We start from the raw sequence: 13,685 nt of genomic DNA, 5'->3' as shown, positions 1-13,685 counted from the left end.
ATTGGATGTGGCAGAAGCTTTCTTCCAGATGATGGTGCAACCATTAGAGAGATGCATGGTATAAAGAATAAAAATAAGGAAGAAAAAAGCAAAGTACAAGAGAATGAACCAAATTAAACAAATAGATTTTTGTTTGATGTTATGAAAATCAAACAACTACCTTTTTATTATACTAGGTGGGGAGGATTGGGATCTCTGTGGAAAATTAACTGCCCCTTACCCATGTCTTCTAATCTAGACACAATTAGCTATGCCTGTTTGTTTGTTACAGTATAAAAGGAAAATAAAGTTACAATTTAGGACCCAAACTATGCAAATACTACAGATTAAAACTTTGGAAGTATACTCAGAATGCAGTAGAATATCTCACAGTGCATCACTGATGAGATAACAATGCTGCTCTATTAGATTATGATCATAAAAGTGTAGCATAGCCAAAGAAAGATCTTATTATAGAAAAAGTATTTCCTAACTTGAGACAAATGGAAATGGCTAAACAAGGATTGTCTTCAAGAGCTTCAGATACTTTGAATCTACCTCAAAGTTGTGAAATTTCGTTGCAAAAGAAACACTCACTAAGGCAGATTCCCACAGTTTCTTACCCCTACTATTTATAGTTTTACTAGTTAAAAAGTAAGAACTATTCTAACTCTGTGGGGTTTTTTTAAGGAAAATTCTTTTTGCCAGAGTCTCTAAAAAAGGTTTTTTTGCCCCATTATTTATTGCATCCCTGTTCCCCCTAAGAACTTACAGAGAACAAATAATAAAGATTTACTATGTTTCCTGCACCTCATTACAATTTTAGTTTTCATTCACCTTTCTTGGTGCATCATTCTAATCAATTGTCAAGGCCAACATCTCAGAATTTGCAAAATGTACCAAAGGATTTCTGTGTTTATCCTACAATTAAACATTGACATTAGTTGACATAACAGAATAGCCTATTTCTTCTTCTCTGTGTACCAATAGCATAGCCAGAAAGTATTCCAGACATACAGTCTTAGTAATAGATTAGCTTTCTGGCTTCATCTACCCAGTCTTTCATTAAGTCCTGAACTACCAAATTTAAAGCAGCAATCTCTTGGAACCACAGAAAAGTCATCATGGAAAGGTTGCTTTTTATGCAACATCATGGGTAGAAGAGGTCTAGTACCCAAAAAGTTTCACCAGTCTCCGGACCTTCCCTGTTTTCTATTTCCTCCCTTCCCAACACCCTCCTTCTCCTTTTATCAATGTCTGTCTATCCATCCGTCATCTATTTATAGACCCCAGCTATCATCTATCAATCCTGAGTAGTATGTAACATGCATATAAGTTTGGGAACTCCAAAATTTTGTCATTATCTTTGGTACAAGCTCCATAGAGGCAGGGTAACTGAATTCCTACAGATTCTACTATAGGACATTGTGTGTCTGAAAGAGAGAGAAACAGAGTGAGAGAGAGGTGGGGGGGGATATATAGAGAGATTAACTTTTCTTCAGCATCTTTACTCCTTGTGAGACCTCAGATATTCCAATATCAAAAGTATCTCATATCACTCTGAAGTGTTAGGCTCCATATAAGTCATTAAGAGGCTTCATTTTACAGATTAAAAAAACCCAGGGCCGAGACAGTTGAGGTGCCACTACCTGTAAATAGCGGAGCTTACATCTTATACTCACTCTTCCTGATCTTCAATCAATCACAATCCTTTCCCTCCACTCTAGCTAAAATCTAAAAGTTCTTCCTCTATTAAGAGAAACATAAATCAAATATAAATGACTATAAAATGCAGAAATATTACAAGGAAGGAAAAATGAAGGACAAGTACAGTTTAAAAGTTGAAGGTTTGCTTATTTTTCCATATTTAATATTTTTAACTCTTGTGAAGAAAAACAGGATGAAAAAAGCAAGTTTGGTGTGATTAATAAATTGAACTTATTTATCAACAGTTACAGGATGCATTGCCTATCACAGTAGAGTATTTTGAAAACAAGTTGAAAGTCCTTTGAAAAGTAGTAAAAAAAAAAAAAAGTAACTTAAGCTGAGGTTGATGCAGTAATGTCTATAATTTCATGACTACCATTAGTGTGAGACCTTAGACTAACCACAAGAAGATGTGAAAGATGTGATGGTTTTTCCTTACTACTGAATAAATAGTGTTTACATTAACTTGTACCAAACAGAAAGTTTCTGGATTGTAAATAAAGAAATAAGTGTCCCCAGCTTTTTATCTGCTTTTGTCACCTTGTAGCCAAGGTTGAAATGCCTTCTGCAGTGCCTAACAGAGTACCTGGCATTTAGGTGTCTTAGGATCATGACTTTAGAATGACCGTTTTTTATAAAATGAGAAGCTTCCTCCCAAATTCCCAAATTGGATTAGCATAGCAACCTCCAAGGGGCCATGCCTAAGCCTGCCTGTGATTCCCCATGGACCAGTGGAACAAGTTCTTTCATAACGCATTAAGCACACATACTGCCTTAATGCTCCCATCCCCACTGTATAAAAGAAAAACCTTGATGAAGGTAGTTGTACAAAGACCTCTAGACAAGGTTGCCTTTAGTTTCCTTTACTTTAAGGACACTTCCAATGCTGGAGTGCAATGATATGTTCATTCTGTAAAACCACTGAATATAGGAGCCTTTCCTTCCACCAGTTTTAAAATTTAAAGATTTCCTGATTTTTTACAAACTAGTTAACAAAACAATCTGCCATTATTTGGAATCTCACAGTCTTTGTCCGTGAACAATATCTGATGGATAGGAAAGCCTATTATGTTACAAATACATACATTTTAGTTTACAATTTTGATCTTGTAAATTTATCATTAATTCCTTAAAACTGAAGAAACTCAGCAAAATGTTCAAATAGCTTTAGGAGGTAGTGTTCATTATTGATTTCCTTGCTAAGGTTTTCAAAGATAGCTAACAGTTTCATGATCATGGATCACTTTAAGTGCTATATTGCAGATAAGCTGTGAAACCAAATACCATAACATAATCTTTATGTAAAATGAATGTGTGTGAACTAAATTAGTTATTTATTCATTGTGCTAAAAATAGAGGATTCACTTTCTTGGTTCTTTTTTTAATGCAAAAAATTAAATAATGTGTGATACTGTTGTTAACATCTTATCCACTAACATTTGCTTTAGACAGGGGAAGGCAAAATACAGCCCACAGGCCAAGGCCGGCCCACCACCTGTTTTTGTAAATAGTTTTATTGAAATACAGCTATATTCATTCATTTACATATTGTCCATGACTGACTGTATGCTTCCACAGCAGAGCTGAATAGTTGGGACACAGACCTTATGGCTGGCAAAGTCAAAAATATTTGCTATCTTAAAGATGGCAAAGTAGAAGTATGTGAGCTCACCTCTCCTTACAAAAACACCAAAATCACAACTAATTGTTGAACAACCATGACAGAAAAACAGTGGAACCTGCCAAAAAAAAAAATAACCCGACATCCTCAGACAAAGAAGCCACAGTGAGACAGGAGTAGAGGTGCAATCATGATAAAATCAAATCCCATACCTACCGGGTGGGTGACCCTTAGACTGAAAAATAGTTATATCACAGAAGTTCTCCCCACAGGAGTGAATGTTCTGAGCCCCATGTCAGGCTCCCCAGCCTGGGGGAGAAGGCCCCAGAGAATCTTGCTTTGAAGGATAGCAGAGCTGGATAGAGGGAATTCCACAGGACTAGAGGAAATGAAAACTGCACTCTTAGAGGCTGCACACAAGGTCTCATGCATACCAAGACTCAGGGAGAAAAGCAGTGACCTCATAAGAACCTAGGCCAGACCTACGCGCTGGTATTAGAGGGTCTCCTGCAGAGGCAGAAGGGGGCTGTGGCTCACTGCAGGGAAAAAAAAAAACTGATAGTGGCAGTTCCAGGGAGTACTTATTGGCATGAGCCCTCCTGGAGGCTGCCATTTTCTCACCCAACAGCCTGATCCCACCCAACAGCCTGTAGACTCCAGTACTGGGATGTCTCAGGCCAAACAACCAAGGGGGTGGGAAGACAGCCCCACTCATCAGATGCTTAAAGTCTTCCTGAGCACACAGCTGCCAGCTAAACACACCCCCTGACATGGCCCTGCCCACCAGAGGGACAGCACCTAACTCCACCCACCAGTGGGCATGCACCAGTCCCCTGCACCTCACCAGGAAGCCTGTGGAAGTCTCTTAGACAGCCTCATACACCAGGGGGTAGACAGCAGAAGAACTACAACCCTTCAGCCTGCAGAATGGAAACCGCAATCACAGAAACTTAGACAAAATGAGATGGCAGAGGAATACGGCCCAGACGAAGGAACAAGATAAAACCCCAGAAGTACAACTAAGTGAAGTGAAGATAGGCAATCTATCTGAAAAACAATTCAGAGCAATGACAGTAAAGATGATCCAAGATCTCAGAAAAAGAATGGAGGCACAGATAAAGAAGATAAAAGAAATATTTAACGAAGACCTCTAAGAATTAAAGAACAGAGATAACCAATACAATAATTGAAATAAAAAAGTTCACTAAAAGGAATCAATAGCAGAATAAGTGAGGCAGAAGAACAGATAAGTGAGCTGGAAAACATAATGGTGGATATCACTACCATGGAACAGACTAAAGCAAAAAGAATGAAAAAAAGACAGTCTAAGAGACCTCTGGGACAATATTAAATGCATCAACATCTGCATTATAGGGTCCCAGAAGGAGAAGAGACAGGACCTGAGAAAATATTTTAAGAGTTAATAGCAGAAAACTTCCCTAACGTGGGAAAGGAAACAGCAACCCAACTCCAGGAAGTGCAGAGAGTGCCAAGCAAGATAAATCCAAGGAGGAACATGCCAAGACATGTAGTTATCAAATTGACAAAAATTAGAGACAAAGAAAGAATATTAAAAGCAACAGCACAAAAGCAACAAATATCATACAAGGAAACTCTGATAAGATTGTCAGCTGATTTCTCAGCAGAAACTATGCAGGCCAGAAGGGAGTGACACATTTAAAGTGATGAAAGGGAAGAACCTACAACCAAGAATACTCTACCCAGCAAGGCTGTCATTCAGATTCGACAGAGAAATCGAAAGTTTTACAGACAAGCCAAAGCTAAGAGAATTCAGCACTACCAGACCAGCTTTGCAAAAAAATGCTAAAGGAACTTCTCTGGGGGAAAAGAAAAGCCCACAACTAGAAACAAGAAAATTATAAATGGAAAAAACTCACCAGTAAAGGCAAACATACAATGAAAGTAGGAAATCACAAACAAATATGATATCAAAACCAGCAATTGTGAGAAGAGGAGAATACAGATACAGAATATTGGAAATGCATTTGAAATGAAAAGACCAGCAATGTAAAACAATCTTGTGTATATAAAGAGCTATATCAAACCTCATGGTAATTACAAACCAAAAATCTACAATAGATCCACACACAAAAAAGAAAAAGGAATCCAAACACAATACTAAAGATAGTCAACAAATCACAAGAGAAAAGAACAAGAGGAAGGGAAGAAAAAAGACCTACAAAAACAAATCCCAAATGATAAACAAAATGGCAATAAGAACATACTTATCAATAATTATTTTAAACGTAGACAGATTAAATGTCCCAACCAAAAGACATAGACTGGTTGAATGCATACAAAATCAAGACCCCTGTATATGCTGTCTATAAGAGACCCACTGCTGATCTAGGGACACATACAGACTGAAAGGGAGCAGATGGAAAAAAGTATTCCTTGCAGATGGAGAAAGAGATTTGGAGTAGCAATACTCATATCAAACAAAACAGACTTTAAAATAAAGACTGTTACAAGAAGCAAAGAAGAACACTATAGAATGATCAAGGATCAATCCAAGAAAAAGATAGAACAATTGTTAAATACATATGCACCCAACACAGGAGCACCTCAATATAAAAGGCAAATAAAACAGCCATAAAAGGAGAAATCGACAGTAAAACAATAATAGTGGGGGACTGTAACACCCCACTTTCATCAATGCACAGATCCTCCAGACAGAAAATCAATAAGGAAACATAGACCTTAAATGACACATTAGACCAGGTGGACTTAACTGATATTTATAGAGCATTCCATCTGAAAGCAGCACAATACACATTCTTCTCAAGTGCACATGGAACGTTCTCCAGGATAGAGATCACATGCTGGGCCACTAAGTGAGCCTTTTTTAAAAACTGAAATCATATCAAGCATCTTTTCTGATCACAGTGCTATGAGATTAGAAAACAACTACAAGAAGAAAAACTAAAAAACACAAACACATGAAGGCTAAACAATATGCTATTAAACAACCAATGGATCACTGAAGAAATCAAAAATACCTAGAGACAAATGAAAATGAAAGCACAACAATCCAAAACCTATGGGACATGACAAAGGCAGTTGTAAGAGGGGAAGTTCATAGCAATACATTCTTACCTCAGGAAACAAGAAAAATCACAAATGAACAACCTAACTTTATACCTAAAGCAACTAGAGAGAAAAAACAAAAAACAAAAAAAAACCCAAAGTTAGCAGAAGGAAAGAAATCATAAAGATCAGAGCAGAAATAAATGAAATAGAGATGAAGGAAACAATAGAAAAGATAAATGAAACTAACAGATGGTTTTTTGAGAAGGTAAACAAAATTGATAAATCTTTAGCCAGACTCAAGAAAAAAAGGGAAAGGGCTCAGATCAATAAAATTAGACATGAAAAAGAAGAACTTACAACAAACACCACAGATATACAAAGGATCATAAGAGACTTCTACAAGCAACTATATATGCCACTAAAATTGACAACCTAGAAGAGATAAACAACTTTTTTTTTTTTTTTTTTTTTGCAGTACGCGGGCCTCTCACTGTTGTGGCCTATCCCATTGCGGAGCACAGGCTCCGGACGCTCAGGCTCAGTGGCCATGGCTCACGGGCCCAGCCGCTCCGTGGCACGTGGGATCCTTCCAGACCAGGGCACAAACCCACGTCCCCTGCATTGGCAGGTGGACTCTCAACCACTGCGCCACCAGGGAAGCCCGATAAACAACTCTTTAGAAAGGTACAATCTCCTAAAACTGAGCCAGGGAAAAGTAGAAAATATGAACAGATCAATCACAAGCAGTGAAATTGAAACTGTGAGTTTAAAACTCCCAACAAAAGTCCAGAACCAGATGGCTCCAGAGGCAAATTCTATCAAACATTTAAAGAAGAGTTAGCACCTATCCTTCTGAAACCATTCCAAAAAATTGCAGAGGGAATACTCCCAAACCCATTCTATGAGGCCACCATCACCCTGCTACCAAAACCAGACAACAATACCACAAAAAACAAAATTACAGGTCACTATCACTGATGAACATACACACAAAAATCCTCAACAAAATAATAGCCAACTGAATCCAACAATACATTAAATGGATCATATACCATGATCAAGTGGGATTTATCCCAGAGATGCAAGGATTTTTCAATATCTGCAAATCAATCAGTATGATACACCACATCAACAAATTGAACAATAAAAACCATATGATCATCTCAATAGATGCAGAAAAAGCTTGACAAAATTCATCACTCGTTTATGATTAAAAAGTATCCAGAAAGTGGCCATAGAGGGAACCTACCTCAACATAATAAAGGCCATACATGACAAACCTATAGCTAACATCATACTCAACAGTGAAAAGCTGAAAGTATTTCCTCTAAGATCAGGAACAAGACAAGGATGTCCACTCATGCCACTTTTATTCAACATAGTTTTGGAAGTCCTAGCTATGGCAGCCAGAGAAGAAAAATAAATAAAGGGAATCCTAATTGGAAAAGAAGTAAAACTGTCACTATTTGCAGATGATATGATACTATACATAGCAAATCCTAAAGATGCCACCAGAAAATTACCAGAAGTCATCAATGAATTCGGTAAAGTTGCAGGATACAAGGTAAATACACAGAAACCTGTTGCATTTCTCTACACTAACAATGAAATATCAGAAAGAGAAATTAAAAGAAACAATCCCATTTATGATTACATCAAAAAGAATTAAACACCTAGGAATAAACCTACCTAAGGAGGCAAAACTCCTGTCCTCCAAAAAGTATAAGTTGCTGATGAAAGAAATTGAATATGACACAGATGATAAGATACACCATGTCCTTCAACTGGAAGAATCAATATTGTTAAAAATTACTATACTACCCAAGGCAATCTACAATTCAATGCAGTCCCTATCAAATTACCAATGGCATTTTTCAGAGAACTAGAAGAAAAACAATTTTTAATTTGTATGGAGACACAAAAGACCCCGAATAGCCAAAGCAATCTTGTGAAAGAAAAACAGAGCTGGAGGAATCAGACTCCCTGGCTTCAGACTACTACAAAGCTACAGTCATCAAAACAGTATGGTACTGGCACAAAAACAGACACAGAGATCAATGGAACAGGATAAAAAGCACAGACATTAAACCCACACACCTATGGTCAATTAATCTATGACAAAGGGGGCAAGACTATACAATGGAGAAAAGACAGTCTCTTCAATAAATGGTGCTGGGAAAACTGGACAGCTACATGTTAAAGAATGAAATTAGAACACTCCCTAACACCATAGACAAAAATAAACTCAAAATGGATTAAAGCCCTAAATGTAAGACCTGATAGTATATATCTCTTAGAGGAAAACATAGGCAGAACCCTCTGACATAAATTGCAGCAATATCTTTTTCAATCTGTCTCCCAGAGTAATGGAAATAAAAATAAACAATTGGGACCTAATTAAACTCTAAAGCTTTTGCACAGCAAAGGAAACCATAAACAAAATGAAAAGACAACCCACAGAATGGGAGAAAATATTTGCAAATGGTGTGACCAACAAGGGATTAATCTCCAAAAATCTAGAAACAACTCTTTCAGCTCAGTATGAAAAAAACAAACACCCAATCAAAAAATGGACAGAAGACCTAAACAGACATTTCTCCAAAGAAGAAATACACATGGCCAAGAGGCACAACATTTCTAATTATTGAGAAATGCAAATCAAAACTACAATAAGATATCACCTCACACTAGTAAGAATGGCCATCGTCAAAGAGTCTACCAACAATAAATAAAGGTTGGAGAGGATGGGGAGAAAAGGGAACTCTCCTACACTGTTGGTGGGAATGTAAATTGGTACAGCCACTATGGAGAACAGTATGGAGGTTCCTTAAAAACTAAAAATAGAGCTACCATATGATTCAGCAATCCCACTCCTAGGCATATATCCAGAGAAAAACATGGTCTGAAAGGATACATGCACTGCCACGTTCATTGCAGCACTGTTTACAAGAGCCAAGACATGTAAGCAACCTAAATGTCCACTGACAGATGAATGATAAAGAAAATGTGGTATATTACTCTCCCATTGAAAAGAATGAAATAATGCCATTTGCAGCAACATGGATGGACCTGAAGATTATCATAATAAATGAAGTAAGTCAGACAAAGACAAATATCATATGACATTACTTATATGTGGAATCTAAAAAAAAATTAAAAAGATGCAAATGAACTTATTTACAAAACAAAGACTCACAGGCTTAGAAAACAAAATTATGGTTACCAAAGGGGAAAGGTGGGGTAGAGGGATAAATTGGGAGTGTAGGATTGACATATACACACTACTATATTCAAAATAGATAACCAACAAGGACCTACTGTATAGTACCAGGAACACTGCTCAGTATTCTGTAATAATGTAAATGGGAAAAGAATTTTAAGCAGAATAGATAACATGTATATATATAACTGAATCACTTTGCTGTCCACCTGAAACTAACACAACATTGTTAATCAACTATACTCCAGTATAAAAACATTTTTAAATTTACTATCTTAAAACAAAGTTTCTGTACCACGGCCTTAAGCTATGATTCAATGGCAAGATAGCTTTTATAAATCTCCCAACATTTTCTGGTTAGATATCTTTGTCAAAAAGTATTATTTTTGATATTTCATAAACAGGAATCTGAAGTGCTAATCAAACTTTCAAACACCATGATGTATGTAAAGAAGTATTCTCTCTTGAATCCAATGTTATGCAGTCAGCTTGTACATTTAAAAAAGTTTTAATAATGTGAATTTTATTTCCATGAGAATATGTCATTTGCTTATCATTGTTTTTTCCATCACCTTTCTTATTCTACCATGGCTTTTAAATAAGTTATTGGATTGGGGGTGGGGTGGGGTATGTGTGGTGCACTGCCCATAAAATGAAAAACCTTTTTCCTTGATTAATTTTTAATACATTGGTTTCTTTACTTATCCTGAAAACTATCCCTATTTTTAATCCTTATCAGGACACTTTAAATAGGTCATAATTCAAGACTTCACTGTTATTACCATGTGATACTCTATTTTACTCCTTTCTGCAATTCACAGCCTCTATATTTTCCATGGCACCCTGGCTCTTCCCCAGTACAGTGATGTTTATCCTTTGCACACTTAATTCCATTTGAGTATAAGAGATAAAACTTAGCAATCCAGGCAGCTCTCTGAGCAAATAGTCCTCCAGTTCTCTTGAACTTCAGAAAAAAATTTCTCTTAATAGGTCTCTGGAGCTTTGACTTTTATTAACTATCTTAAACAAACTTTCTCTATTGGAAAGACACCTAGCCACACTAATAATATTAATCATTGTTAATATCAACCCACTTCCAAATGGACCTGTCACTGGATAATCTGACACCAATGATAAATTAAGGAATGATGTAACTAGGTAAGTAGGGAACAGTCACCTACATTAAACAAGTCCTGATCCAGATGTTGCAGTAGGAGGCTGTGGAGCCTCCCCCTCCCCCGACAAAAACATCAAAAATACATCTACAACTCTCACCGAAAACTAACTGGAAACTGGCAGAAGAACTCCTATACAATGAAAGCTTCAAGGATGATCTCCATGTAACCGAGTAGGAGAGAAAAATGGCACTGGGTCAGGACCTGTGTCTCTGGGAGGGATCTGAAAAGAAGGTCCACATGGGCAGACTCTCATTCTGGGGAGCAAGCAGATGGAGTCACAATCTGGGATCTCCAGTCCTAGGGTCCAGTGTGGAGGTGAATAGCCCCCTTGGCGGCTGGGACAGACAGAAGGGCTGGAGAAGCCCAGACTTCACTCTCGAGGAGTACACTCATGCTGCCTTGCCAATAATCAGGCAAAGAGAGCCTTGCATTGGAAGCTGCCACCTGCCCACACTCCTCAAGGCAAATGAGGTGAACACCCTAGACCTGCTCACTCCACACCACAGCATAGCACAGGATCTGGGCCAACCAGCCCTGGGAAAAGACAGGGTCTAGCTACACAGAGACATACCGGGAGGCCTTAAGTGTGATCCAGGTAGGGTGGTGGCAGCCATTGTCAACACTCTCAGAAGCACGCAGAGGTGTGTCTTGCAGCAAGAGCACCCTGGCCCAGCCCACTCTACACCACAGCTTTGTGCTGGATCTGAGGCATACAGGTCCTGGGAGAAATCTGCCTCAAAGACAGCCCAGAACTCTGGTGGCAGCACAGACACCTCAATTCCTGCAGTCAAAACACCCCAACCCCTAGCCCCAGTCAACTCCAAACCAAAGCACTGTACTAGATCTGGGACAAACAGCAGGGGAAGGGATGTGATCTTGGGCTGCTTCTGAGTGGAGCTATGGATGCCTACACAGGCAAAGCATAGATCTTCTGTGAGCAGTCACCTCCTTTGGGGCAAGGCATGTTCTCAAGGGCAATGGAGCCTGATTGAGCCTGACTCTAAGGGCTTCTACTCCAACTGAGGAGTAGACCCCACACCTGACAGAAAGGTGACACTATGGAGCAGAGCAAAGACCTGCCTCACATCCTGAAAAGGCTTTAAATCCTCCCCAAATCAATCACACCTTCTGTCAGGGGGATAATGGCCAGGACATCCTGAGGAAAGATGTGGCTGGTGTCCATATCAAAATTAGCCTTCTCACCAAAGACAATGGACATACACAGTCTACACAGGGATAATCTCACATAAAAACACCCCTTCAGGGCTTCCCTGGTGGCGCAGTGGTTGAGAGTCCGCCTGCCGATGCAGGGGACGTAGGTTCGTGACCTGGTCCGGGAAGATCCCACATGCCACGGAGCAGTTGGGCCCGTGAGTCATGGCTGCTGAGCCTGCGCATCCGGAGCCTGTGCTCTGCAACGGGAGAGGCCATAACAGTGAGAGGCCCGCGTACCGCAAAAAAAAAAAAAAAAAAAAAAAAAAAACACCCCTTCAAAAGTACAGTAGATAACTGTTTCTCTTAAATTCATAGAGACAGAGAAAATTAAGAACACTGAAAAGACAGAGGAACCACTCTAAATTAAAAGAACAAGATAAATCCCCAGAAAGAACAAATAATGAAACAGATCACACCAGCTCTCAAATAGGGGGTAACAAAAATGCTAATAGAATTAAGAAAAACCATCTACAAAAATGCAGATCAATGTAACAAGGAACTAGAAAATATAAAGAAAACCATACAAAAAATAATTCAATTGCTGAGATTAAAAAGCAACCTAGAAGTAATGAATAGCTGAATAACGAAACAGAAAAATGAATAAGTGATCTGGAAGATAGAATAAAGTAAATCACCCAATCAGAACAACAGATAGAAAGACAAAAAATATGGGTTAGCCAAAAAGTTTGTCTAAGTAATATAAGTAAAAATAAAAGACATTTTTCATTTTCACCAAGAATTTTATTGAACAATGTATTCACTAACCAAACGAAATTTTTGGCCAATTGAATAAAAGCAAAATATGAGATCTATGGGAATAATATAAAATGTGCCAACCTATGTATAATATGGGTTCCAGGAAAGAAAAAAAGAGAGAAAGAAGGGTATTGAAAATGTATTTGATGAAATTATGGCTGAAACCTTTCCAAACCTAAAGAAGGAAACAGATATCCAAAATACAGGAAGCACAGAGGGTCCCAAACAAGATGAACCCAAACAGACCCACACCAAGACATATCATAATTAAAATGGCAAAATTTAAGTAAAAAGGATTCTAAAGGCTGCAAGAGAAAAAGTCGTGTACAAGGGAACTGCCACTGGCTATCAGCTGATTTCTGTGCAGTAAATTTTCCTGCCAGAAGGGAGGTCTATGATACATTCAAAGAGTTAAAAGGGAAAAATCTGTAACCTAGGATACTCTAGCCAGCAAGATTATCACTTTGAATAGGAGAGATAAAGAACTTCTCAAACAAGCAAAAACTAAAAGAATTAAGCAATACTGAACCTACTCTAAAATAAATATTAAAAGGCTTTCTCTAAATAGAAAAGAATAATATAAAGGAAAGGAAAAATCACAACAGGAAAGGCTCACATATAGTAAGGGTTGAAGATCACTTAAAAAATACATACATAAAAAAACAATTGAAATTGTAAAAGCATTTATAACTACTATAAAAAGTAAAAGGATGGCATTAAGATGTAAAATAGGACATCAAAATCACAAAATATGGGGGAGATGAGTATAAAAATGTATATTCTTTTTAGAATGTGATTGAATTTGAATAACTACTAGTTTAAAGCAAGTGCATATAGTTATGGGTCAACATATTGAACTCCATGGTAACCACAAATCAAAAATATACAATAGATTCACAAAAACCAAAAAGAAAGGAACTCAAGCAGCTACAAAAGAAAATTATAAAACCACAACAAG

The sequence above is a fragment of the Mesoplodon densirostris genome, chromosome 5 (assembly GCF_025265405.1).
Source record: "Mesoplodon densirostris isolate mMesDen1 chromosome 5, mMesDen1 primary haplotype, whole genome shotgun sequence".
NCBI lineage: Eukaryota > Metazoa > Chordata > Mammalia > Artiodactyla > Ziphiidae > Mesoplodon > Mesoplodon densirostris.
The sequence above is the reverse complement of the archived record's forward strand: the minus strand, read 5'-3'. Positions refer to the sequence as shown.